We start from the raw sequence: 13,519 nt of genomic DNA, 5'->3' as shown, positions 1-13,519 counted from the left end.
ATCATTTATTATTTAAATTATTTTGCATTACATGAATTTTAAAAATATATCCAAACTAAGAAGGAAATCAACTTTGTGTTTTTTTTTAAGTCCTGAAAAAACTGGCAAGAAAAATGTTTTGCTTTATTCCTAGACTGTTGTAGGAGAGCCCATTATTACAGTATTTTGCTTTTAATAGACACCTATAGATTTCCAGTTTTCATTAGCAAACATTTTAGCTGCATATTTGTTGTGCATGTAGATACCCTGGACCAATCACTGCTAAATCCTGGGGATATGTAAACGAATAAGACACTGTCCTTGCAACAGACACTTACAGTTTACCAGGGAATTCAGGTAATATGGAATTCTGTATAAGGTGCATAGGTAGTACAGAGAAGAGGATGATAAACTTCATGGTGATGGAGGTACGGGGACAGGGATTGTTTTTGCAGATAGCATTAAAGGAAGAACATGAATTTACTAGGCACACAAAAGTTGGAAAGCTACTGAAGGCAAAGAGAAAATTACAGATGCATAAAATAATAGCAAATAGTAATAGAGTATTTGGGGAGTTACAAGCTCCAACATTTAGGACAATGACACATAGTTCAATGGTAAGCACTCAATAAATATTTGAATGAATGAAAATAGTATAGATGGGGTTTCTGAAGCATAATCCAATGGGACCTAAACCTTAAGGTCACCCTGACATTGAGATAGATCCTTGGGAAAATCAGTTCTGACCCTAAAGATAAGGAATCACTATTCATATCTGAAACCTTTGGTGAACTTACGATAATACAGCAACAACAAACCATAAGCCTTCCTCAATTCCTAGCTATAATAATAAAAATCTTACCCACCCATCTCCCACACGCTAAAGACTACATAGAAAAACATCCCCTTTCCAGGAATTAAATTTATTTACCTTCATATCTGTTGTTCTACAGAAGATACTTGGCTTTCAGGAAAAAACAAACAAAAACTATGAGGCATACAAAAATGCAAAAATCAACACCTTACCCCAGCAAGAAACAAAACATTCATCAGAACTAGACTCAGAAATACATAGCTGTTGGACTGACATGGAACTCAAAGGAACTATGAGTAGTATCTTAAGAGTTGTAATGGAAAAGTGCACAACAGGCAAGATTAGATGGGTAATTTGAGCAGAGACACCAAAACTATAAGAATAAAATGGAAATACTGGGAATGAAAAAAGCAGAAAAACAATGTCTTCTATGGGCTCATCAATATTCTTGACATAGTCAAGGAAAAGGTAAATGAATTTGACGTTTGGACAATAAAAGTTAAACTAAAACATAAGTCGGGTGGGGTAGGACAAGAAGGAACAGAGAATCCAAGAGCTCTGAGAAAATATCCATTGGTCCAACACATACACATAATTGGAATCCCAGAAGATATATAATAAGTGGGACAGAAGAAATATTTGAAGACATAATGGCCAATATGTTTCCAAAATTTATGAATCCAGAACACAAATCTATGAAGCCCGGAGAACCTCAAGAAAGATAAATATTAAAATCACACACACACAAACACACACCACCTCAGCCATATTATGTTCAAACTACTGGAAATAATCTTGAAGCAAGCCAGAGAGGGGAAAAAATTACATATAGAGGAACAAAGTTAAGAAACTTACAGCAGACATCAGAAGTATTGCAGGCCAGAGGACAATGTAATGGCATCTTTTAAGAGCTAAAGAAAAAAACTGTCTTCACGAAATGTTCATGAAACTCTTTCAAATTGATAAATACTCTGAGAGAAACAAAACTGAGAGAATAATACATTAAGACCTACTCTACAAGAAAAGTTCTTCAAACAGAAGGACGGTGAAACACAACAGACACTTGGAGATACACAAATAAATGAAGAGATGCGGAAATGGAATACATGAATGTAATAACTTTTAAAACTTATCTAAAAAAGTAACTGGCTGTCTTAGAATAAAAATGTACCAGGTAAACAGCATATAAAAGTAAAATATGACAAGCATAATGGATGTCAGAGAAAATGGGAATATATAAGATCTTAACATGTTAAGTTGTATATTATTTGAATGTATATTCCAATTAAAGATGTAAAGTAACAACTGAAAATGTTTAATTAGATGTAAACAATAATATAAAATAGAATTATTAAAAATGGTCATTTAGACCATAGAAGGCAAAAACAGAACAAAAACCAAAGAACAGATAGAACAAAGGATAGAGTTAACAAGGTGGATAGATTTTAATTAACTATATATTTAAAAATATCAAATGTCAATGATCTAAATATACCAGTTAAAAGACAGAGATTCTATGATTGAATGAAAAAGCAGTATCCAACTATAAACATACTTTAAATATAAAGGCATAGATAAAAGTTAAATGGTGGGGAAAAGATACACCATGCAAACATTAACAAAAAAGCAGAAATGACTATATTATTATCAGATGAAGTAGACTTCAGAACAAGGAATACAATCAGGGATAAAGAGCAAGATTACATAATGATAAAAGGGTCTGTTTACTGGGAAAATGTATTTATTGATTGATTGATTTTTTTGAGACAGAGTCTCGTCTCACTCTTGTCTCCCAGGCTGGAGTGCAATGGCGCAATCTCAGCTCACTGCAACCTCCCCCTCCTGGCTTCAAGCGATTTTCCTGCCTCAGCCTCCCAAGTAGCTGGGACTACAGGTGCCCGCCACCATGCCTGGCTTAATTTTTGTATTTTTAGCAGAGATGGGGTTTCACCATGTTGGTCTTGAACTCCCGACCTCAGGTGATCCACCTGCCTCAGCCTCCCCAAAGTGCTGGGATTACAAGTGTGAGCCACCGTGTCTGGCTGGGAAAATGTAATTCTAAATGAGTACACGTTGAATTGCAAGGAAAAATGATAGAACTGCAAATAGAGAAAGACAAATTGACAATTGTCATTGGAGACTTCATCACTCCTCTTGGTAATTAATAGAACAAATAGGCCGGGCGCGGTGGCTCAAGCCTGTAATCCCAGCACTTTGGGAGGCCGAGACGGGCGGATCACAAGGTCAGGAGATCGAGACCAGCCTGGCTAATACGGTGAAACCCCGTCTCTACTAAAAAAATACAAAAAACTAGCCGGGTGAGGTGGCGGGCGCCTGCAGTCCCAGCTACTCGGGAGGCTGAGGCAGGAGAATGGTGTAGACCCGGGAGGCGGAGCTTGCAGTGAGCTGAGATGCGGCCACTGCACTCCAGCCTGGGCGACAGAGCGAGACTCCGTCTCAAAAAAAAAAAAAAAAAAAAAAGAACAAATAGACAAAAAATCTGTAAGGATATAGAAGACCTCAACAACATAATCAACCAACTTGACCTGGTTGACATTTGTTAATATAAAACATTCCAAACAACCCACATTCTTTTTAAGTGTTCATGAAACATTCACCAAGACAGAATATAAATATTAATAAATTTAAAACATTATTTTGCAAACTATATTCCTTGACTATACCAGAATTAAAGTTGCAATAAACAGAGACATCTGAAAATATTTGGAAGGCTTAAATTACAAATTCCTTTTTTTTTTTTTTTTGAGATGGAGTCTTGCTGTGTCGCCCAGGCTGGAGTGCAGTGGCATGATCTTGGCTCACTGCAAGCTCCACCTCTCAGGTTCACACCATTCTCCTATCTCAGCCTCCCAAGTAGCTGGGACTACAGACACCCGCCACCACGCCCGGCTGATTCTTCTGTATTTTTAGTAGAGATGGGGTTTCACTGTGTTAGCCAGGATGGTCTCAATCTCCTGAGCTCGTGATCCGCCTGCCTTGGCCTCCCAAAGTGCTGGGATTACAGGTATGAGCCACCGTGCCTGGCCACTAATTCCATTTTTCTAATATAGAACTGAATATTTCTTCAGTAAACCTTGTTAACTTCTTTCAAGAATTTTTAAATTGTCAAATTATTTGCATAAAGTTCATAACATTCTTTTATTCATTTAATAACTGTATCATTTGTAGTGATACCACATCTGCCATTCCAGATACTGATAACTTGTAGAATCTTTTTTTTCTTTGCCTGCAATTTTTTTGTTTCATTGACCTTCTCAAAGAACCAGCTTTTGTTTTTCAGGTTTCTATTTCATTGGCTTCCGTTCTGATTTTTATCATTTCCATTCTTGTGTTAACTTCGGGTTTCATTGCTCTTCTATTTCTAATTTGTTAGGTGCAAATTGGAGTCATTGATTTGAGTCATTTGTTTTGTAACATTGACATTTAGTGCCACTGTATTTCTTTCCATGTACTGTGGTACATCCCATGCATTTTGATGTGCTTTTTTCTAAGTTTCATTCAACTCAAAATATTTATTTTCCCTTTTGATTTCTTCTTAGAAATATGGTTACTGAAAAGTGTGTTCTTTTGTTCTAAATATTTGGGTGTTTTCTAGTTACTTTTCTGTTATTGATTTAAATCCATTCTGGTTAGAAAATATATTTTGTGTGACCGGGCACGGTGGCTCACGCCTGTAATCCCAGCACTTTGGGAGGCCGAGGCAGGTGGGTCACGAGGTCAGGAGTTCAAGACCAGCCTGCCCAAGATGGTGAAACCCCGTCTCTACTAAAAATACAAAAAACTTAGCCAGGTGTGCTGGCAGGCACCTGTAATCCCAGCCACTCGGAAGGCTGAGGCAGAGAATTGCTTGAACCCGGGAGGCAGAGGTTGCAGTGAGCCGAGATGGCACCACTGCACTCCAGCCTGGGTGATGGAGTGAGACTCGTCTCCAAAAAAAAAAAAAAAAAAAATAGATAGATAGATAGATAGATAGATAGATAGATAGATAGAAAGAAAGAATGACTTTAATCCTTTTCAATTTACTGATATGTGTTCTAAGGCCTGGAATTATTGTCTGTCTGGGTGAACGTTCTGGGTTCATTTGAAAAGAATGTGTGTTTTACTCTTCTTGGGGTGAATAGTTCCACAAATATCAATTAGGTCAAGCTGGTGATAATGTTCAAGTCTTCAATATCCTACTTGTTCTATTTACATGTTCTATTGAGAGGCATGCTGAAATCTACAATTATAATTCTGGGTTTATTTCTCCTTGTAGTTCTTTCAGTTCTTTCCCCAGTTTCAGGTAGTTTCTTCACATCCATATTCTGATCTGTACTCAGGTTAAAAAAAAAAAAAAAAAAAAAAAATAGAAGAGGAACACACTATAGATTTCTAGATGCTTTTTTTTTTTTTTTTTTTTTTTTTCCTTTTCTGACAGCTGTCTCCTCTCAAACTCTCTATCCTGGGAACTCTAGCCACCTTGATCTCCCTGACTCCTAGCTCCATCACCTTAATTCGTGGAGATCTGTACCACAGCCTGGAAACTCCATGCAGTTGTCTGGGGAAATCCTAGGACTCACCTCATTTGTTTCTAATTTCTCAGGGATCATTACTTTATTACCTGATGTCGTTTTTTAGTATTTCAGATGGGAGATTAAATTATTCCCTAGGACTCCATCTTTGCCAGAAGTGTAGACTCAGATAAGGATTTAGAGAGGGTGATGATAATGAGGAATCTAGGATTTTTAATTTCTAAAATAATATTGCAATTAACATTCTTGTACATATGCTTTTGTAAAGATTTAACAATATTTTTAGAGGATAAATTATTGGGTCAAAACGTAGGTATATTTAACATATATTACCAACTTGTCTTTCCTATCCAAACTACTATCTATCTGGAGTGAAGTAGGATTCTTAAGAGGCATTTTATGTATGTTTGTTCATTGCAGCCTGCATCTCCCCTCTTCCCCACACAACGATCAGGATGTATCAGTGAAGTTTTTTCAGATTTTCTTCCGACTTTTTCTCCATTATGCTGCTTTTCCCAGAGGGCAGAGAAAACCAAAGATGCTGGCACATTGTTTTAGTGTGAGCCTACTGTTTCTGTATTATATTTTCAAGTATGTGATATGAGGTAGTGCAATTTTCTCATTCCATGATGCTGGCACACTCTTTTCATTTTGTTCAGTTTTAATGAAGGAGTGTTCTGTAATTTTGAACCTACCATTATTGATAAGATCTGTGAATGACTGGAGTTTTTAATTTTTGAATGAAGTGAGCTTTTCCTGATCTACTTATTTATGGAAGGACAGTGCTTTACACTAGCAGATAATTGGTTTTACTCCAGTGAATCTGAAACAATGTGTACAGATCACCCGGAGATCTTGTAAAACTGCAGATTCTGAATGATTAAGTCTGGATTAGGGCCCAAGATTCTGGAATTTTAACAAACTCTCAGGTGATGCTGATGCTGTTATTCCATGGCCCAGACTGAGTAGCAAGGATTAGTCTTTACTTTGCATTCTTGCACATCACTGGCAGTATTTTCTTTCCTCTATTACATGATAAAGCATTTTTAAAAACCCATGCATTTCCTCCTTAAGCCCTCCTGTCACTCACACAACACTCTGCAACAATAATAGAGTTTAGGAATGCTTCCAAAGCCAGACTGTTCGAAGTGATGTTGTGACTGCAATAAAGGTGCCCTTTCTTTTGCCTTTCCAGATATGCTACTGCCTTAGGAAAATTCTGTGCTCCTCAATGCAGCAGTAGTTTCTTTTCCCAGGATTTCCCACATTTGGCAGCATCACTTTGTGGATTTTGAAGCTCAGAATAATACATGTTTCTTCACTTCATTAAAGAAGAAGCCTCTACATGCATTTCTTACTCTTGTTGCTTTAACTTGGTTTCAGAAAGGAGAGACAAACAGAAACTACTTCATTCCATCTTGTTAAATGTAGAAGTTAGTAAATATTTTTAAAGGCTTCTCACACATATATTCAAACTTGTCTCCTTGTGGGAATACACCAGTCTACCACTCTGCTGTAGAGAACAGGATAAGGGAGTAGGAAAATGAAGTTCCTTACCTGAAGACCACAGTCTTTATAGATCAGATCTGCTTTCCTTTATACAGGTAAGCCGTTTCACTTTCTGTGGGTTGTATCTCTGACACTTTCTGCAAGGGAGACCTTCTGTGGAGTGTATTAAAAGGAACTCCCTTGAACCGTCTCACTTTCTGTGTGTTGTATCTCTGACACTTGCTGTGAGGGAGGCCTTCTGTGGAGCATCTTAAAAGGAACTCCCCTGATGTCCCCCGGCATGCTGGGTCCAGGTGACGCTAAACCAATTCTTGTCACCACAGCCCCAGCCTCTTTCCGCTGGGGTTACTTTATCCTGCAACCTTCTCTGGATTACTAGCAAGACAGCTTAATTACAAGCCACTTTGTGCTATGTCCATTTGATCCATAAAAATTTAACTTACCTATGCTTCAGAGTCTGAGGTGGCACCCCTGAATTGAACAAATTAATATTTCTCAAGAAAAAGATATGAATGTTTATACTAAGTGGAATCAATATCAATAAATACCTTCATGTCAATTCAGGTCAGGTTTTGCCATTATGAGAACTGATTCTCAACCTCCCTTTAACCAGGCCCCATTCTGTTTTTTTGTTTGTTTGTTTTTGTGAATTGGTCAGTTCAGTGATTCAGTCTCTCTGGAAGAAGCATGTGCACCTGACACAGGCTGGCTAGAGTACCCCACATACCATGGACCCCAGAGTGGGCACACAGCCAAAACTGAAACAAATCATATTTTCCTCCCAGGGATTGACATGGAGGCAGAAAGACAGAGATATTGCCCTACTTTTCAGATTAAATATTCTATGGACATTTTAAGTCTAATATCCTCAGATGCCATTTCTTTCCTACCAAGAGACAGAACCTGGAAAGAAGGAAACTACTGAAAGCAGAGCTGAGTTACAAAAATCTGGTAAGTCTGAGCACTTAAATCCAGCCTAACACTATGCCATACATGTTCAATGCTTTTTGGTTACAAGAATCAATAAATACCTGTTTCCTAAACTAATTTTGTTTGGTTTCTGACAATCCTGACTACTGTTGCTGTTTCTGGATTTATTTTTATACACTCTTTATAAGTCTTTTATGAAAGAAAAGGATTTAACTCATTCCATGTGAGTTATATTTTATCACATTTGTTGCATTTTAACTTGAAATATAGCTAATCTATATTTTCTTATTCCATCAACTTTAGGCATATCTCCGGAATCTCCTCTGCGCGATGAGATTATTGCCACTTCCCCTTGCTTCAATCTTTCATCTTCCCATCTGCCTTCCACCATCCAATCAATCAGCTATATTCTGCCTTTCACATTACTAGATATTTGTTATAGATAATACTTCAGTGATTTCTATATTATAAATGTAGAAAATAAAATAGCGTTGCATTGCTACTAACATTTGTTCTTCTCTGAAGAGCCAGTGCCAAGTAATATGTAAAGATTACATTCCTCCTCTACACATCTAATGTTATGATCTTAGTACTCAGTTAAAGGGAAACTTTTTCAGTTTTCTAAAATCATGCAACATTTCATGGGGAGTTGCTTAATGTTAAGACCATGATATCTAGTATGGTTTTTCCTTTGTCTTCTCCAGAGCCAGTTTCTTTCCTTCTCCTATGAACAAAATTTTATCTCCATCATATCGCTAAGATCCTCCAAATTAATATGAATTCTGTTTAATGGAACCCATTCCATTCTTCAAAAAGTTTTTCTTCAGTGACTCCCTGGATTCTTAGTCTACCAATAATTTGGATTGTTTTCTATGCTTATTCCAAAGTGGGTATCCTTGTCATCCTCAACTCCAGTCTCTTGGGGTTACAACCACTGTTCACTGAAGCCTATCCTGCTGTCTTCTTCCTTTTTCATCTACATTTTGCTTGAGTTAATCCTTTAATACCCTGGATAATGGATATATGGAAATAAATTCCATGTCTGTAAACATCAATATTTGGCCTCATGCTTTAAATATTGTTGGCCAGGTATAGACTTCTAGGTCCAAAGTAATTTTATATCATGAGTTGGAAAGTGCTACTCTGTATTCTATACAATATTTGATAGGATGAAGGGCTAAAATCATCTTGATTCTTGTTCTTTTTTAGATGACCTAATGATTTTTGAAAACTTTTAGAATGTTTTTTTCTTTAATATTCTGAAATTTCGCAAGCATATTTCTGGATTTTCCTGTTGTGGTTTTCCTAGTTCATCCTGTCCAACATTCAGTGAGCTAACCCAAGCTGAACATGTATGCCTTGTTTCAGTTTAGAAAGCTTCTCAATCATTCATTTGATACATTCTTTTATTTTGTTAAATTTTTTCCCAAACATAGATATTGGACCTTGCAAATTTCCATGTCCCTTTTTGATTCTCATTTTTCTTTTCAATTTATGCATCTAAAGTTTCTTGTCTTTCTGCCCTTTATTAAATTTATTACAGCAGCATTTTTTATTATTATTATTTCTTAGGAGTTCTTATCTAATTGTTCCCTTTGTTTTGTAGTTCCAAACCGCAGGCTAAAATCAATTTTTCATTTTCTTCTGTTATTACATGACTTTCCCCACTCAGGATTCAATTATATCTCTTGGTGTTTATTATGCTGATAGTTTTCTTCATGTGATGATACTTAGCTATCAGTTTCCATTTAAGTAGGACATAGTTTGATTACCACAGGTAAATGCCAGGGGGTCCTTTGTTTATTTCCACTGTAGGTCTGTTTGCCTAAATGGGAAGGGTTACCAGGGTATCTGTATGCTTGGGAAGGGCTGGCAAGTCAAGCAGAGATTCTCTGAATTCCAAAAAAAAATTTTAACTTAGACTGCCAACTTTTCATTCTAGGTGTCCTAGTTCTTTGTAAACTCAATTTTTTTCATGTGAAAGGTTTTTTTTTTAATTATTACATTGATGTTTAAAACTTCAAACAGTACAAATAACACTAAATCTTCCTTTGACCAGAGCATCCAATACCAGTCCCTTCCCAGAAGAAACATTTATCAGTTGGGTATCTGTTCAGAACTTTCACTAAGCATTTGCATCCTTCTAGAAATGCATTAAAAATAAATGTTTAAATATACATTAGTGTGTGCCAAAAATTTTACATTTTCAACCAGTAAGTCCTTTAGTCAAATTCGTATCAATATTATCAGCCCATTCTTTTAAATTCCAGCATACAACTCCTAGTCATTACTTTGATAGAAATTTAGGTTGTTTTCAGCATTTTGTATACTAACTATACCCTACAAAGTGGCTATAGTGAGCATTTTAAAAACTTCACTGCCTCTAAAGTAGCTGTGATGAGAAATCCTGGCTCCACACCACTACTAATATCTGGTATTATATTGTCTAAATTTGAATCTCTCCACCTGTGATGCCAGCACTTTGGGAAGCTGAGGGAAAAGGACCACTTGAGCCCAGGAGTTTCAGATCAGCTTCAGCTACAAAGTGAGACCTCATCTCTAGAAAATAAATAAATAATAAATGAACAAATTTGTATCACTTAATACTAATGAGGTTAAGCAGAGACTTAGATTTATTAGACATCTCTATTTCTTCCATAATTTGCCCATTCTTATCCTTGCATATTTATATATATGCTTAGTTGTCCTTTACTTATTGACTTATATGTGTTTTACATGTGTCTGTTATATTACAAATGTGTTTCTTCATTCCTGTTGCTTATCTTTTAACTTTCTTTAAAAGCACACTAATTTTTGTTGTTGTTGAGGCAGAGTTTTGCTCTTGTTACCCAAGCTGGAGTGCAATGGCATGATCTCAGCTCACTGCATTCTCTGCCTCCTGGAATCAAGCCATTTACCTGCCTCAGCCTCCCAAGTGGCTGGGTTTACAGGCATGCACCACCACACCCAGCTAATTTTGTACTTTTAGTAGAGACAGGGTTTCACCCTATTGGTCAGGCTGGTCTCTAACTTCTGAGATCAGGTAATCCACCTGCCTCAGCCTCCCAAATGCTGGGATTACAGGCATAAGCCAGCACAAGCCAGCATGCCTGACCAAAAGCACACTATATATGTGTGTGTGTGTGTGTGTGTATATATTTTTTTTTTTTTTGAGACAGAGTCTCACTCTATCGCCCAGGCTGGAGTGCAGTGGTGTGATCTCGGCTCACTGCAACCTCTGCCACCCGGGTTCAAGCGATTCTCCTGCCTCAGCCTATTGAGTAGCTGGGATCACAGGCGCCTGCCACTGCACCTGGCTAATTTTTTATTTTTAGTAGAGACAGGGTTTCACCATCTTGGCCAGGCTGGTTTTGAACTCCTGACCTCATGATCCACCTGCCTACATCTCCCAAAGTGGTAGGATTACAGGCATGAGCAACTGCGCCTGGTCAAAGCACACTAAGTTTTGACACAGTCAATTTTATCAATCTTTTCCCTTACGGTATTTGAATATTTTAGAAAGACATGTCTGACACCAAAGTCATTAACATATCCCACTATATTTTTTTTCTAATAGTTTTGCTTTAGTAATTTACATTTAGATTTTATTGTTAGAACTTATACTTGTTAATGCTGTGAAATTTACTTATATAAGAGAGGGGAGAGTAAGGAGGCTTTTGGCAAGGGTTACTGACATAACTTTCACATAGAAAGGCTTTAAGAGGTTTTTCGTCATGTCTTCTTAGAAGCCACAGCCTGTACAGAAGCCAACTCCAAGCTTGAACTTCTCTAGGGATCCTTTGGGCAGACTAGATCCCATTTTCAAAACCCTTCAGTCATTCACATACAACATGCAGCATCTTCTGCTACATTTCATGAATGAACACTCTTCCTTGTTTTGCCGTTTACAAAATTATTTCATCCACTCAAAAGCCTCACTTTTTTTTAAAAGTATCGTTTACATTGTTCTATGTGTATAATAGGATCTGGAGGGAAAGACATTGTGTGCCGAGTTTTTGAACTTCAAAATAAAATTCTACTTTTCCCAATTAAAATTCTGAAGTTGACAAATTGCCTACCAGAAAGTTTGTACAAACCCATGCTCTTTTAAATTTGTGCATAGTATCTCTTTTTCTATGCTTTCAATGCAAAGTTTTATTAACCTGATATTGAAAAAATAGTATTTCATTGGCCTAAACTGTATTTCTTCTGATCCTAGGGAGATTTAGTACTTACCACATATTTATTGGTCACCTGTTGCCTCTTCATATCCTTTGACTATAAGCTGGAGAAACGCATCATTTCCTAAGAGATTTTTATGAGCAATTTTATGTTAAGGATAAGAATTCCATAGTTTATATGTGCTGCGATAAATTTCTCCCATTCTTAGCTTTAAAAAATATTGTATCTTTGTTTTGCTATCTTTGGTCATATAAAATCTTTATACAGGTCTGATACAGTCAAACCTATGACTTGTTGGCAGGAGGTGGGGAGGCTTCTGAACATCATGTGATGTTTAGGAAGGCCATTTTCATTCCATGATTAGAGTGTGCCACAGAGTTCTCTAATCACTGTTTGTTCCACATTTAGACAAACCACTTGAAAATAACTTTCACATATGTAAAGAATGAATTGTTGTATAGAGCAGAATAAATTTTTCCAAAACTGTTAAACCACTGATGTGATAGGTCACTTTTGTTATATATTTTCTTTATATGTGTAAGAGCGTGAATATGTATGTTCACACATACATGTTAAAACCTTATAAAATATATTAGATTTTTGTTAGGTAGAATCTGTAGATTAATTCATGGGCTACTGACATCGGTATGATAGTGAATCAATCTTTTTTTTTTTTTTTTTGAGATGGAGTCTCGCTTTGTCACCCAGGCTAGAGTGCAGTGGCCGGATCTCAGCTCACTGCAAGCTCCGCCTCCCAGGTTCACGCCATTCTCCTGCCTCAGCCTCCCACGTAGCTGAGACTACAGGTGCCCGCCACCTCGCCCGGCTAGTTTCTTGTATTTTTAGTAGAGACGGCGTTTCACCATGTTAGCCAGGATGGTCTCGATCTCCTGACCTTGTGATCCACCCATCTCGGCCTCCCAAAGTGCTGGGATTACAGGCTTGAGCCACCGCGCCCGGCCTAGTGAATCAATCTTACCATATAAAGGATAAAATATTTGTCTTCCTTTTCATCCTCCATTAAACTTTCATCATTCTGTTTGTATCTATAGTCATATGTGAATTGATTATTGGATTGATTATATGCCAAAAGACTTCTGGGGTCAGGAAGTAATATTTAAAAAGGTCAGATATAAAGGATCAGGGAGTGGTTTGAATGTTTGAGAAAGGGAAAACACATGGTCTGCTGAAAGTATTTTAAACTTCATGCATACAGAATCAAACATGTTTGTGGGCCAGTTTATGAGAACTCACCTACAGTTTTGGTTTCTTTTCTTCACTAGTTTTGAAATTTTAGTAATTTAACAACCTTTATTAGTTTAAATGACATAGGTTTGATATAACTCATTTACCTAGATTTAGAAAAGGGGTTCAAACTTAATTTTCTACTCTTCTTTGGTTACTGATTGTTTCACGACTTCTTTTTAATTTTGATTTTGCCTTTGTTTACATGTAAATGATGAATACATCTCAGTAAACTGTCTTATTAAAAAATGACTTTTTATGCCAGGCACGGCAGCTCACGCATGTAATCCCAGCACTTTGGGAGGCCAAGACAGGCGGATCACCTGAC

This window comes from Macaca mulatta, chromosome 19 (genome assembly GCF_049350105.2).
Source record: "Macaca mulatta isolate MMU2019108-1 chromosome 19, T2T-MMU8v2.0, whole genome shotgun sequence".
NCBI classification, from domain to species: Eukaryota; Metazoa; Chordata; class Mammalia; order Primates; family Cercopithecidae; genus Macaca; species Macaca mulatta.
The sequence above is the reverse complement of the archived record's forward strand: the minus strand, read 5'-3'. Positions refer to the sequence as shown.